Source organism: Castor canadensis, chromosome 19 (genome assembly GCF_047511655.1).
Source record: "Castor canadensis chromosome 19, mCasCan1.hap1v2, whole genome shotgun sequence".
Taxonomy (NCBI): Eukaryota; Metazoa; Chordata; class Mammalia; order Rodentia; family Castoridae; genus Castor; species Castor canadensis.
Genome location: NC_133404.1, coordinates 6,441,722 through 6,454,919, shown reverse-complemented (window position 1 = coordinate 6,454,919; position 13,198 = coordinate 6,441,722). Strand labels below are relative to the sequence as shown.

General features: G+C 37.8%; 1 protein-coding gene across 6 annotated transcripts in view; it reads right to left on the bottom strand.

Annotated features, from left to right (window-relative positions):
• Peak1 (pseudopodium enriched atypical kinase 1) overlaps positions 1-13,198 on the bottom strand; it is a 249,793-nt gene that overhangs the window by 234,978 nt on the left and 1,617 nt on the right. The gene's annotated exons all lie outside the window — the stretch shown is intronic.

The following is a 13,198-nucleotide window of genomic DNA, read 5'->3' as shown; positions in this document are numbered from 1 at the left end:
TAACAGTTCAGACTGGCCTGGGGAAAAAAACGAAAAGCAAGACCCTGTCTCAAAATACACACACAAAGGGCTGAAGGAGTGGCTCAAGTGGTAGAGCACCTACCTAACAAGCATGAGGCTGAGTTCAAACCCCTGTACTGACAAAAAAAAAAAAAAAAAAGAAAGAAAGAAAAAGGGGCAGGATTGTCTTCATCTTACAGAACAAAACAAAGTATAGAGATTTTTCACAGGACCACAAACTAAATTATAAGCAAAGCTTGTTCAATCCTCCCCTACTATACAGTATCTATCTAGATTCAGTTCGTATCACTAACTTTAAGAATCTCTATGATCATGCCACAGAATTCTTGTAATGCAAAATTCACTTTAAAAGAAGAGAAAAAAAGAACTGCTACACTCATTATTAGTAAGGACTATGATAAATGTATGTGTGTGTGGTTGTGTATACATATAAGTATAGAATTTGTATAGCATATGTAGTATTTGTGCCCTTACTACTCCATTAATGTTTTCTCTACAAAGAAGGATAACTCTCTTATGTGTCCTCAGGTCTTAAACCATAAGGTATACTTGCAAACTCTTAGGCATCTGAAATCCTTGGAACTCAGAACTGATCTTGTTCACTATTCTGAGAATGACTACAAATAGTATTTCCTGTAGGCCTACAGACACTACAAATTTAACACCATTGAGTGACATGAAGGTCTATGAATACAGAAATATGTAATTTTATTGAGAAAAAGTTTTAAAATCTCATGAGACAGAAAAATGTGTGCTTAACATCTATAGAAAATTTGGCTTAGCTGTGTTCTTCTCCCATAACCCTCCAGAGTACCTACAAACTGCTGGGAGAAAGTCTATGTCCTAGACTGTGCTGATAGTAGGCCCATGTGGCTACTGAGCACTGACCATGCAGCTAGACTATTGAAATCAGCTGTAACTGGAGAATACACGACAGATTTTGAAGACTTAGCAAAAAAAAAAGTAAAACATCTAATAACTTTATATTAATTGTTGCAATAACATTTTACTCATATTAAATTAAATAAAAGCTATCATTAAAATGAACTTCACCTGTTTTTGTACTTTTAAAATGTGACCACTAGACAATGTGAAATTACTTACGTGGAAGGCATTATTTCTACTAGACAGCACTGCAGCAAGATATGCCCACAGACTTGAGACTGCCAACGCTCTACTCTGCTAATATATCCTTCACAATTGCCACTTCTCAATATATCACAGAGCAAGAAGGAAGGATTTTTTTTATTGATATATGATCACAAAAAAGCAGGTTTCTATCAGATTAAAAAGTGAAGAAAAAAAGTGGAACTACTTTAAAAATACACTTAACTAATCAAATGTAGTTTAGCAATGGAGAAGGAAGAAGAGGAGGGGGAGGAGGAAGAAGAAGAAGAAAGAAAAGAATACCAGATCCTCTAAATGAAAAGTGTCCCCTTGACTGAGCAGAAACCTGTTTCTTCAGCCAGTCCAGTTCCCGCATGCCTGTCACAGTGCAGTCACCTCCCTGGGCTGATGATAACCTACACTGAACTGTATCTCTACTGTATTTAGTACATCAATTCAGTATTTTGAACTGTATACACACACACACACACACACACACACACACACACACCCCAGGAAAAAAAGACTGGGAAGACTGGTGGCGGGGGGAAGCACCAAATTACTAGTACTAGTTATCTCTGAATACTAGTATTAGTTATCTCTGAATGGATTTTCTCCTTTTATTCTTTATTTTCCTACAATAAAAATTAATTTTTCCTATCATAAAAGCTATTAATTTTTTAAAGATGTGTGGCATAAAAATGTTATGTCAAACTACACTTCAGATTGTCACCCAAAAGGGACAGAGAGAATCAGAGGGAAGGAAGTCTGTGTACAGGACTCAGTTTCCCAGTCAGATATCAAGTCCATGCAAACCCAGACCACCCAGACCCATCTGAGGTAAGAGAGCATCAATATTCACTCATTTGTAAAGCCTTGCAGTTGCCTTTTGCAAAAGAACCCAAGACATATCTTTTCCCAGATGACAAGACATTTGGAAGGCTAAGCTGACAAGAGAACTACAAGTTCCATTTGTAATAGGATGCAAATTTTATCTGCATGTTTAATGAAAATGCCTATAAAATAAAATTAAAGAACTAAAAAGTTCAACTCCATAAATTAGAAATTTCTGTATCTAGAGATTATTCTGTGCTGCTGACAATGTGGTTTACAGACTCACAGATGCTATCATTCTATAAGATGCATTTGTATGGAAAGGTGTATACAAGAAACTATGTAAATGTGTCTTACACTGCACAGAAAAGGTAAGGTTACAACACTACAGGTTTCTCCTCTCTCCTCCTCATCACTCATCACACTAACAATCCTGCTGAATCTCAAAGCCAAGGAGCTCATTTAACTTCAGGACCAGTAGGTGAGTTAAGATCCAGCCGTTTACTTGAAATATTTAGTTGTGAAGTTTCACACTGCGAATGTAGCCAGACCCCAAAACTTTTAGTCTAGGAATACTGCTGCAAAAGGAAATCATCACATCAAGAAGAGAATCGGCATTAGTAACATCTACTGCTTCTCCAGTACTTAAATTTTTCACAAAAGTTCCCGGAATTTTGCCAACTACATCCCCAGATAAAATCCAAAAACACTGACATACCTGTACAGAAAGCAGTTTCTCAGCATTTGAAATATTTGACTCATTATTCTAACTACTTAATAGCTTACCATGGTACCTTCCCTTGTTATAAGAAAAGTAACCACATCTACTTTGAAAATTAAAGGGAGAAACGGTGTGGTGGTGCACACCTCTAATTCTAGCTTTCAGGAGGTGGAATCAGGAGAATGGCAGTCTAAGGCCAGTATCAGTTCAAGCCCAACTGGAACAAAAAGTTAGTGAGATGCCATCTCAATAAGCATGCAAGGAACAGCGGTGCATGCCTGTGGTCCCATTAAGTAGAAAGATCGTGGTCTAAGGCCAGCCTTGGGCAAAAGCTTGAGATCCTATCTAGATCAATAAAAGCAAAAAAGGATAAAGATGCGACTCAAGTGAGGCCCTGAGTCAAACCCCATCACATCAATCAGTCAATAAAATTTTTATATACATAAAATGCTAAAGGGAGAGCACTAACTTTAAATGATGAAAAGCGCTCCTATTAACCTAATATGATTCATTTACTTTCTCTGTGGGACTGTGGTTTGAACTCAAGTTTCCACGCATGCAAAGCAGGCCACTCTATCACCTGAGCCACACCTCCAATCCATTCCTTTGTATTTTTTAAATTTTATTTTATTTACTTTTTTTTCTTAACAGTACTGGAGTTTGAACTCAGGGCCTCACACTTGCAAAGCTTGCTAGACAGGCACTCTACTATTTGAGCCATAAACTAACATGGAAGAAAACTTAAATATATTGGAAAACTACAAATTTTTATTTATTTTTATTTTATTTTTTGAAGTTTTAGCAAAGGTTTATTTTAGTATAACAGGATAAAGTAGGGAGAAGGAGGAAGAGAGAAACATTTCCTATTCCCCATGCAGAAAATGGGAGTGAAAGCTCCCCAGTTATTTTAATACTTTATATTATTTAACAACACATGATACTAACTATGCCTCAGGCATCATTCTAAGTACTTTTCAGTTTTGTTTTGGTTTTTTTGGTGGCACTGGGATTTGAACTCAAGGCCATGTGCTTTACTCTACCATTTGAGACACACCTTCAGCCTATTTTTCAAATATTATAGTCCCACATCACTATGAGGACACTGATATACTTCCTATCAGTGTTTGTTTCTTCTTACTCACAAAAGGGCTTCTTTCCCTATAATTAACCTCAGCATAAGTGAGGGTTAATTTTAAGATACCAGTCTCTCAGCATTTTCAGAATAACACTTTAAATTAATGGAAAATCTGTATGGCAAATATTTTGTTTCTGTGCATGACATATATTTCAATTTTCCTCCCAACCCCATACAGTAGGTACAAGTAATACCCCACTTTGTAAACAAGGAGCAGAGTTAGAAAACTAACTTAAGGTCATAGGGCTAGTAAACAGCTAAGCCAGGGTTCAATCTAGACAGTATGACTCCTGAAACTACAATTCCTGACTTCTGCTAGGGGATAGGTTTATGAACTACTTGAAATATAGCAATCACGGTTTTACAGAGTAGTATTGTTTGGCTTAGCCTAAAATGAAGATGGTACCATACAAATTTATTTTACTTTACCCTCACTCTGACTTAAACAACTAAAGTTTTAATATCTTATCTTTACGTGAACAAGCTATATAAATCTTCATGTCTTCTTTTATAAGATATTAAGGGTCAAGTATCTTCAGTAATTCCTTCATTCAACAAACATTTAAGTATCTACTATGTGCTAGGGACCAAGGTTAACAGTCTTTGCACTCAACACAGAGAAAGGCTCATTCCATTCAGCACATAAATACACTCAGGCTTCTTACAACTAATAAATTCAACACACTGGGACATAAAAATGGATAAAAGCTTCGCCAACCATTCAGTGGTAGAACTGAGAGTGGAATCCTGTGCTTACTTGTCCCTATTCTACAAAGCAGATAAGCCCCTTATTTTTCTTACAGCTCCTAAAGAGTGACTGACACCTAAATAATTGCTAGATAGGTGTTATTTGCCTGCCTCATGCTGTAGCAGCTCTTATCAGCTAGCAAGGCACTAGTACAAAGGAACTAAAATTTTAGGTTTTTACTAAAACCTCAGTTTACTTAGGGTACATGCTTAAACTACTTGTTAAGCTCTAAAATCATATTTTGGGTTTGACCTTAACAATCACATGACGAGTATGAATGTCTGAGACCATCTCTAAAATAAGCAGTAAATTAATAAACCCCACGTCCCACAGAAGATGGTAGGATCACCTTTACTTCTATCCATTGTTCATGGATACAACTGACTGTATCCTGCCTTCAGTCAAATACTATTTATTGTGAAAAGGTGGCCGAGATCCAAAAGTTAAAAAGTCAAGTACAACAGAAACACTCCTAACCATCTTGCTGAGTGGCTTAATTGACAGGCACAATTACCAACCCAAGACCTTATTATGAAAGGGGGACACAAGCAGAGCAGCCTAAGAAACCAAGGTGAACCTATGGAGGAACGTTTGCCAGTTGGTAATTACTACCATGTGCATGAAACCCTGACACAAGTCTTTACTGACACATGCTTACACCAGTTTTTAAATGAAGGTTTCACATGTTTGAGCTCATCATTCCACGTCTAAGTCCTCTAACAAGCTGTACTAGTATTAATATCTGTACTATTATCTGGTACTCCTCTTCTACTGCTATTCTCTTTCTAAGTCTATAATTGGTCTTATCCCAGATTGCAAACTTATAAAGGAAGGGAGCATTGTTAACCCCAAACACAGCTCAGTACGTTAAAAATAAGTATTAAGTATTTATTAATGATGGATATGATCCACCCTATAGCTACATCCAGCCTTATCATTATGCAGAACTGCTCCTCCTCGCCTCTCTGATTGGAGTGACCCATAGCTGAGTCCTTGAACCTCCCTTCACTAGCTATTCCCACACCTTAGGTGATCCAATCTACACTGCTAACTCCAAATGTATCCAGCCTACACTATTCTCCTCTGAACTCTACATTCATATGCTCAACTGCTAACTTGGCATCTCTATTAGCATGTCTATCAGACATCTCAAAAATTTAACCAGTCTGAAACAGAACTTCTGAACTCTCTCCAGATACCTGCTTTGCTCTGTCCTTCCAGTTGCTTAAGCCAAAATAAAAAATAAAAAAACAAGCTAACAACAACAAAAACCCTTGGAGTCATCCCTGATTCCTATATTTTTACATTCCACATCCAATCCTTGCAAATCTTTTGGATCAAAATATACCTAGAATCAAAGATATAAATATGAATGCCTTCCTATTTTTATAAACAGAACTATAAAAAGATTGAAGGGAATATAGCTGGTTCACATCTATGGAATCATTGCAGTGGAACCCTCTTGTACTATCAATGTATGCTAATAAAAACAAAAGAAATTTAAAAGGTGTATGAGCCAAGTGTGGTGGCACAAAGCTGCAACTCCAGCACTCCAGAAGGATGATGAGGCAGATGCATCTCAAATTCGAGGCCTACATTGACTTCAAGGCCAACCTGTCTCAAAAAATCAAAAAATTTTTTAAAAGGAGAGAGAGGGAGGGAAATGATCTGTGAGATTTTACGTTTGTTTACTATGCTTTTTCACCCTGGCTTAGTCCACTGAGAAAGTTTAAAGAGTAATGCCCCAGTAGCAAGAACATGATTACCATTCAGATCTTGGCTTCGAAACACCACTCTCCAATATAAAGAACAAGAGATCTTTGAAGAAATGACTGATTCTAGGACTGGGGCAGGAAAAACAAGATGAGCCTGAAGCATCTACTAGTGCCAGAGTACAGAAGTGTGCATTACATACACAAAGGATAGGGGCATATCAAAAGGACACAGAAGACAACGTGAAAGAGCTCCCAATGGCCAGAATAATTTAAGCAACTAAATGACAGTATTAAATTATTACCCAAGAATACTCAAGAATTTCAAATTATATAAACAATTAAGACAGATAAAGGACAAACCTTTCTTACAGAAGAATTTTAATTAATAAGCATAGAAAGAATGAGAGAAATACAAAAGTGCCTTTAAAACACCATAGTAAGCCAGGCTGGATCACACCTATAATCCTAGCTATGTGAGGCTGAGATCTGGAGGATGGCGGTTCGAGGCCAGCCCTAGCAAATAGCTCATGAAACCGCCTCCTTCCCCATCTCCAAAATACCCAAGCAAAATGGACTGGAGATGTGGCTCAAGCAGGAGAATGCCTGCTTTGTATATGCATGAAGCCCTGAGTTCAAACTCCAGTCCCACCCAAAAAAAAAAAAAAATAGCAGTAACTATTTCTAGCAAGATCTTCTAATAAATGCTAAAACTAGTGGACAGAAACAGGATACTGGCGAAGCCTCAAAAGCATCTCTCCCAAAATATTTACCAACTACTATGGTGGTTTTAATATATATCCACAAATTCTTTGATATTCCTCCCTCCAAGAAGCAGAGTTTAATTCCTCTCCCCTTAAATGTAGGCTGAATTTAGTAACTTGCTTCTCCTGGCCAGAGCATGGAAAGGAAAAACATTAACTTTACAGCATAGAAACCTAAGAGAAACCACCTTAACAAAGTGATCACCAGTTATTTGATTTAACATACCCCCTAGCATATTACATAGAATGATGATAAGAAGGATAGTATTCCTCTGTAGTATTCTTCCCCAGTCTTTCATGAGAGGACATCAGACAAACCTAAATTGAGGAATATCTATAAAATACCTGAGCAGTAAAAAAAAAAAAAAAAAAAAAGTATTGAGGTCATAAAAGCAAAAAAGACCAAGAAACTGTCACACACTGGAAGAGATAAAGGAATGCAGTATCCTGGTATTCCATTGACAAATGGAAAAACTGATAAAACACAAAGTCTGAAGTTTGGCTGAAGCGAACTAAGTTTCTTAGTTTGATAAACGTACCATTGTTACCTAAGATGTTAATATCACAAGAAGCCAGATGAGGGTGTAAGGCAACAGTTTATGAGGGAATAACTTTGTCCCCACAACCTCTGGAAATATTTCTGATTGTCACAAGTGGGGACAAGCCAGGAATGCTACTTAACTCCTGTAATACACAGGACAAACCACACAACAAAGGATTATCTAGCCCAAGATAAGCAATAGTGCTAAGGTTAAGAAACACTGATATAAAGAAACTCTATGCACAATTAGTGCAACTCTTCTGTAAATCTAAAATTATTTCAAAATGAAAAGTTTTTAAAAAATCTAGATCTAATCACCTCTCACCAATTTCCTGATCCAAAACATACCATCTCAACTAGATTTTTTAAGAGACTCCAAGCCAGCCTTCTTGCTTCCACTCTTTCCTCCTTAGATTACTGTCAGTACAATAACCAAGATAAAGTTTATAAAAGCATAAATCCAGTCATGCCAATCCTCTGCCCAAACCCTGTCATGGTTCCCATTTCACAAAGTAAAAAACCGAAGTCCTGGCAATGACCTATAGGCTGTGACCTGGCCCCAGTTATCTTCTGACCTTACCTAGACGCTACTCTTTATACTCACTCCAGTCTAAGCGCACTGGCCTAGAATTCTGGGGATGCAGCAAGCACACTCAATGCTTCAGAACCTATGCAAAATGTTTCTTCTACTTAGTGTGCCCCCCATCTCCTTCAAGTCTTTGCTCTCGCCGAGTCCTTCCCAGACATCATCTTCAAAAGTGCATACTCCCTTCTGCTGGCTGTGTGTGTAAGCCTGTTTAGACGACTAGAGAACCTGAAAAGCTGATACTGCCATTGATGCCCAACGCACTACTAATATGGGTCTTTTTATGTAAATACATACACGTGTACATATGTATAACTTGAATTTTGGGGAATTTTAGCTGTGCTGTCAACTTCAGGGAAAAAATATCCCAGCTGACTGCACTGAGTTGGCATTGTATAGACATTACTAGCCATATTAGTTTAGAATCGTTAAACCTATTTTTTCCCCATTTGTACAGGGCTAACGTGCTCTTGTGGGTTTGACTACAGAAACTAACAATGCCGTCTGTAAATAATAGGGACAAAAAAAAAAAAAAAGCACACTCTCCTGGGCATGCAGTCCCCCTTCCTTGCTTTATTCTGCTCTACAGCCCAATCTGCCACCTTTTAATTTACTATAATAGACTTCTGTCTGTTTGGTTCACTCTTGTAACCTCTTTGTCTAGAACAGTACCTAGCACATACATGGCTCAACAAACATTTGTTAATAATGCACTTCTGAAATCCTAAGTTAAATATCTCCGCATCTCTCTACAGCCTCCCATCACTACTACACTTCCTATCTTATCCTCAGAAGCACATGGATTGGAGAAGGAAGAATGGGCTTTGGACCCTGGTTCCATCACTTGACAGTGAGTCTCTGGATGTGTTATTTAACCTCTCTAACCCTCAGTTTCTTAATCTAAAAAAGAACGGCAAAGGGAAGCATATAAGAATAACAACACATGGCAAGATAGCATTAGTATTAGAAATAGGGAATTAAAGTATACAGCAGATAGCAGGTACTCATTACTCCTTACCACTAGCTCATCAGCTTCACATTGACCTCTAGCCTTTCATCTCCTTCATTTTCTCCCAATCAGATCACCCTTCTGGCTTATGAGTCAATCAGCCAATGATCCAGCCTGGACTCCATAGTTCATTAGTTATAATCCTCACTATCATTAATTCCCTCATCAACTGTCCTTCAGGTATCTCTACCAGATATCTGCAAAGCAGTGGACAATAGCTTATGCTCTGGACCTGACCACCAAGTCTGAACTGTTCATCTTGCAAACAAGGAACAAAACAGAAAGATAGGGTTCTCGTGAATATTAAATAGATTCTTCAGATATACTCAGACTGATCATTGCTGCAGAAAAAAAATCAAACAGCATGCCAACAGACACCACTACAAATCCAAGGTCTACAACTTCAAATAGTTCCTCAATACTTCTTCAATTTCCTACTCATGTGTCTGCCTCTTTCAGTCCCCCATTCCCTTGTGTAAACTGTTATAAACTCATACTCTTTTTAAGAACTTGTACCACTTTCCCTTCATTTTTAGCAGGTGATCAAAGTGATAGAAACCACTTCATCAATTCTTTCTCTTTCTTGTCCCTGCCAGTTTCAAACTTAATTTATACTGCCATACTGAAAAGCAAGACTACCTCCCACACAAGGCCAATTTCTCTACCTATGCCCTAGATCCCATCCCCTCCTACTGCCTCTAGACCACGGCTTCCACCATCAATCATCATCCCCCAACATCTATCCATTCATCCATCTTTCTCTCTTTCTCTCTCTCTCTCTCTCTCTCTCTCTCTCTCTCTCTCTCTCTCTCTCACAAACTTTTTAAATTTTCCCTCTCCATTGGCTCTTTCCAGGTTCATATAACCATGTCCAAGACTCTCTTATTATTTCTTTTAAAAGAAGCAAGCAAGCTTCTCTAAATCACTAGCATCCCCCTCCTCCTTACACTCTTCCCTTCAGTCTTTTGTTGACAACACTGTAGACCTTGCAATTAGCCACACTTCTAGCTGTCACTCACTCTTCAACTTCCTCAAAGCATTACAATGTAGCTAACTGCTTTAGTTCAAGTTCCATATGAAGACATCCTAATCAGTAAGTCTCAGAGACTTTATTCAGTCTTTATCTGACTTGTCTTTTTCATGGCAGGATACACTGTTCTTGAAACATTTGCATGCCTCAGCTTCCTGACCAATCTCTCTTCCTCTCCTGTTTTCATTTTTGACCTGTCTGGCAGAGATGACTGGCTTCTCTTAGCTGCTGGCCTCATCTACCTAACAGCTCACAACACAAATGTGGGAATCATCCTAAATCTTCAATTTTCTCAATTCTATAATCTAATTATTTATCCTATCCTACTGATAATTCTCCCTAAATCTCTCACACATCCACCCCTTCTCTTCTCTATATTCCTCATCATCTCTCACCAAGAATGGCTTTCTCTCTGGTCTTGCTTCCAATTTTGCCCCCAACAAAATGATAGGTCTAAAACACAAATCTGATTCTATCACAGCATGGCTTACTTTTTTTTTTTTTTTAAACTAAATCCTCACAACATTCAGGATGAAGTTAAAATTCGAAAACTTTGCTCATGATCAGTGATTTGGCTTATTACTTTATTTCCTCCTGCTCTAAGGCTATGCTATCCACATGTGGCTACTGAATATGTGAATGTAGCAGGTTCAAACTGAAATGTGCTACATATATAAAACACACCAGGTTCTGAAGACCTACTTATGCAAAGGGAATGGCAAATATCCCTGTATTGTTGTTCAGTACTAATTGCATGTTGAAATTAAAATGTTTTGGGTACATTCGGTTAAACTGTATTATAAATTTCACTTTTTTCCTTTTAAAATAGTTACTCAAAATTTGAAATTACATTATGTGGCTTACATATGTGTTTTGTATTTTAATAAGACAGCATTGGTATAAAATGTACTTTCCATCTTCCTGAACCTAGTTAATACATATTCTTCAAGATTAACTCAGGTAACCCACTAAGATTCCACAATATTCCCACCACCAAGACTCTAAGCCTAAGTCAGTTACTTCTCCTGTGTACTTCCTTTCATAGGCACCTGTGCCCACACCTGTCACATATCACACCATATTGTAATTATTGGTCATCAACCATCTTCTCCTCCTAAACAGTTAAGTTCCTGGCAAAAAAAATATATACTCTGGTCCAGCCACCATGCGCACAGTCAAAAGGCACTCAAACATTTATTTGTCAGACAAATGCAAACTACCTATTCCTAGCCTGAAAGTTACTAGAAAGTTACTAGTTCTCCAAGGAAACAAGCTTGGAGCAAAAAAGGAGCCTAAACTTAAGGAGAAGCTCTAGGAAAGAAAGGACTGTGATGTAGAGTAAGGAAGTAAAAGTCCCAGTAAAGAGATCGGCAAATGAGAAAATACAGCTCATCACACACCTCTTACAGAGACAATAGGACTTTGCAACAGTGAAGTGGAGCCTTGAACTCATAGTTGGTATGCCAGGGGCCACCGTTTGGTCCCTAAATTGCTTATACAACCTATCCAACAGAAGAGTATGATTTGGCAGGTTTCAACACAAACAGCTAGAGCCCAGCACCTGTTCCACTTAAACAGTGCATCATTACAGTTAAAAACAACAACAAATCTCTCATGAAGCAAATGCTAATCCCATGATGCTGCACCATGGAGCAGTTCAGGAGACTTATTATACGAATATGCCAAAGCATGAATTTATGGCTGATGCTTACTTGGCACATATGTTTGGCACTACTAGATGTTGAAAAGCATGTATGCAAATAAAAGTTTTTAAGCTCTCAGACTTAAATATTTACATTACCATAAATGTACAAAGATAAATGTTTATACAAGTACACACATAATGCAATTCAGAAAGATTTTTTAATGTGATTGTCAGAAAACAGTTATGAAGTGGCATTATTTCTTTATGGGCCTCAGGATAGTCTCTTAAAAATAAATTCTGACAGAATGTTAATGGGGTACAAACACTGTGGAAATTTCAATTCACTATCACTAGGCAAAATGAACAGTCACAGTACCATAACATTTCAAAGCAATCCTATCTTTTCCTTTCACTAAAACACTTCTCTTGCAACTCTGGAAACCAGCCAAACATAAATGTCAGCCCCTAAATAGGGAGTGGTGGAAAGGAGGACCACACATCAAAAAGCTTTAAAGAAAATAATTTGACTTTTTTTTTCCCACAGTATAGTCATGCTAGTCTCCAAAGTAAAGACATGATAAAATATTTTCTCCTCTTCCCCTCTGACATCTATGGGAAGGGGATGTTTGTTTTTTCACATAGTTTGTGAGTTGGTCATAGCCAAAACTCACTAGCAGTGGTATGAATTCTGCTTCTATTGTTAACTGGCAATCTCTGTGCTGAGACTATTAACTCCCATCTTTGAAGCCAAGAAAATGTACCTTACCTGCCATTATAGTTTACTAAACGAGCCACCAAAGGTAAGAAGTGCCAGGCAATTCAGAAAGTAATTAGGGTAGTCAGCAAATTGGGCGATCTAGAATACTTTGAGAAGCCATCATGAAGTGAGATTCCAAGATTGCTCATGGAAAGTTTTACCCAAGTGGATAATTTCTTTCTTTTTTTTTTTTTCACTTTCACACTAAAGAAAGCAATATGGGTTCTCTGATTACACACATTACTACATCACTTCACTTGGGTGGGTGGGGGGGACGACACTGGCTGAACAACAACAACAAAAAAACCCAGCAGGTAGGCCCCAAGCAGAATCCTCAAAGCAATTCCAATTCAGGAGAAAAGCTGTTCATGAATGTCATCCAATGACCTAAAAATAGTCTTTTATGTAAGTCTCCAAGTATTTAATTCAACGTATTCTCTTACCACATTCAACAGAGGCAAAAGAAAAACCTATTAGGTTTTCTATAGTAAGGCCAATAAAGATGAAATCATAGTTTTCCCTAACTCATCGCTATCCCTTGAACGTCAACCTTCCAATAACTCCATTCCACAGCTCTGATTCCTAAAC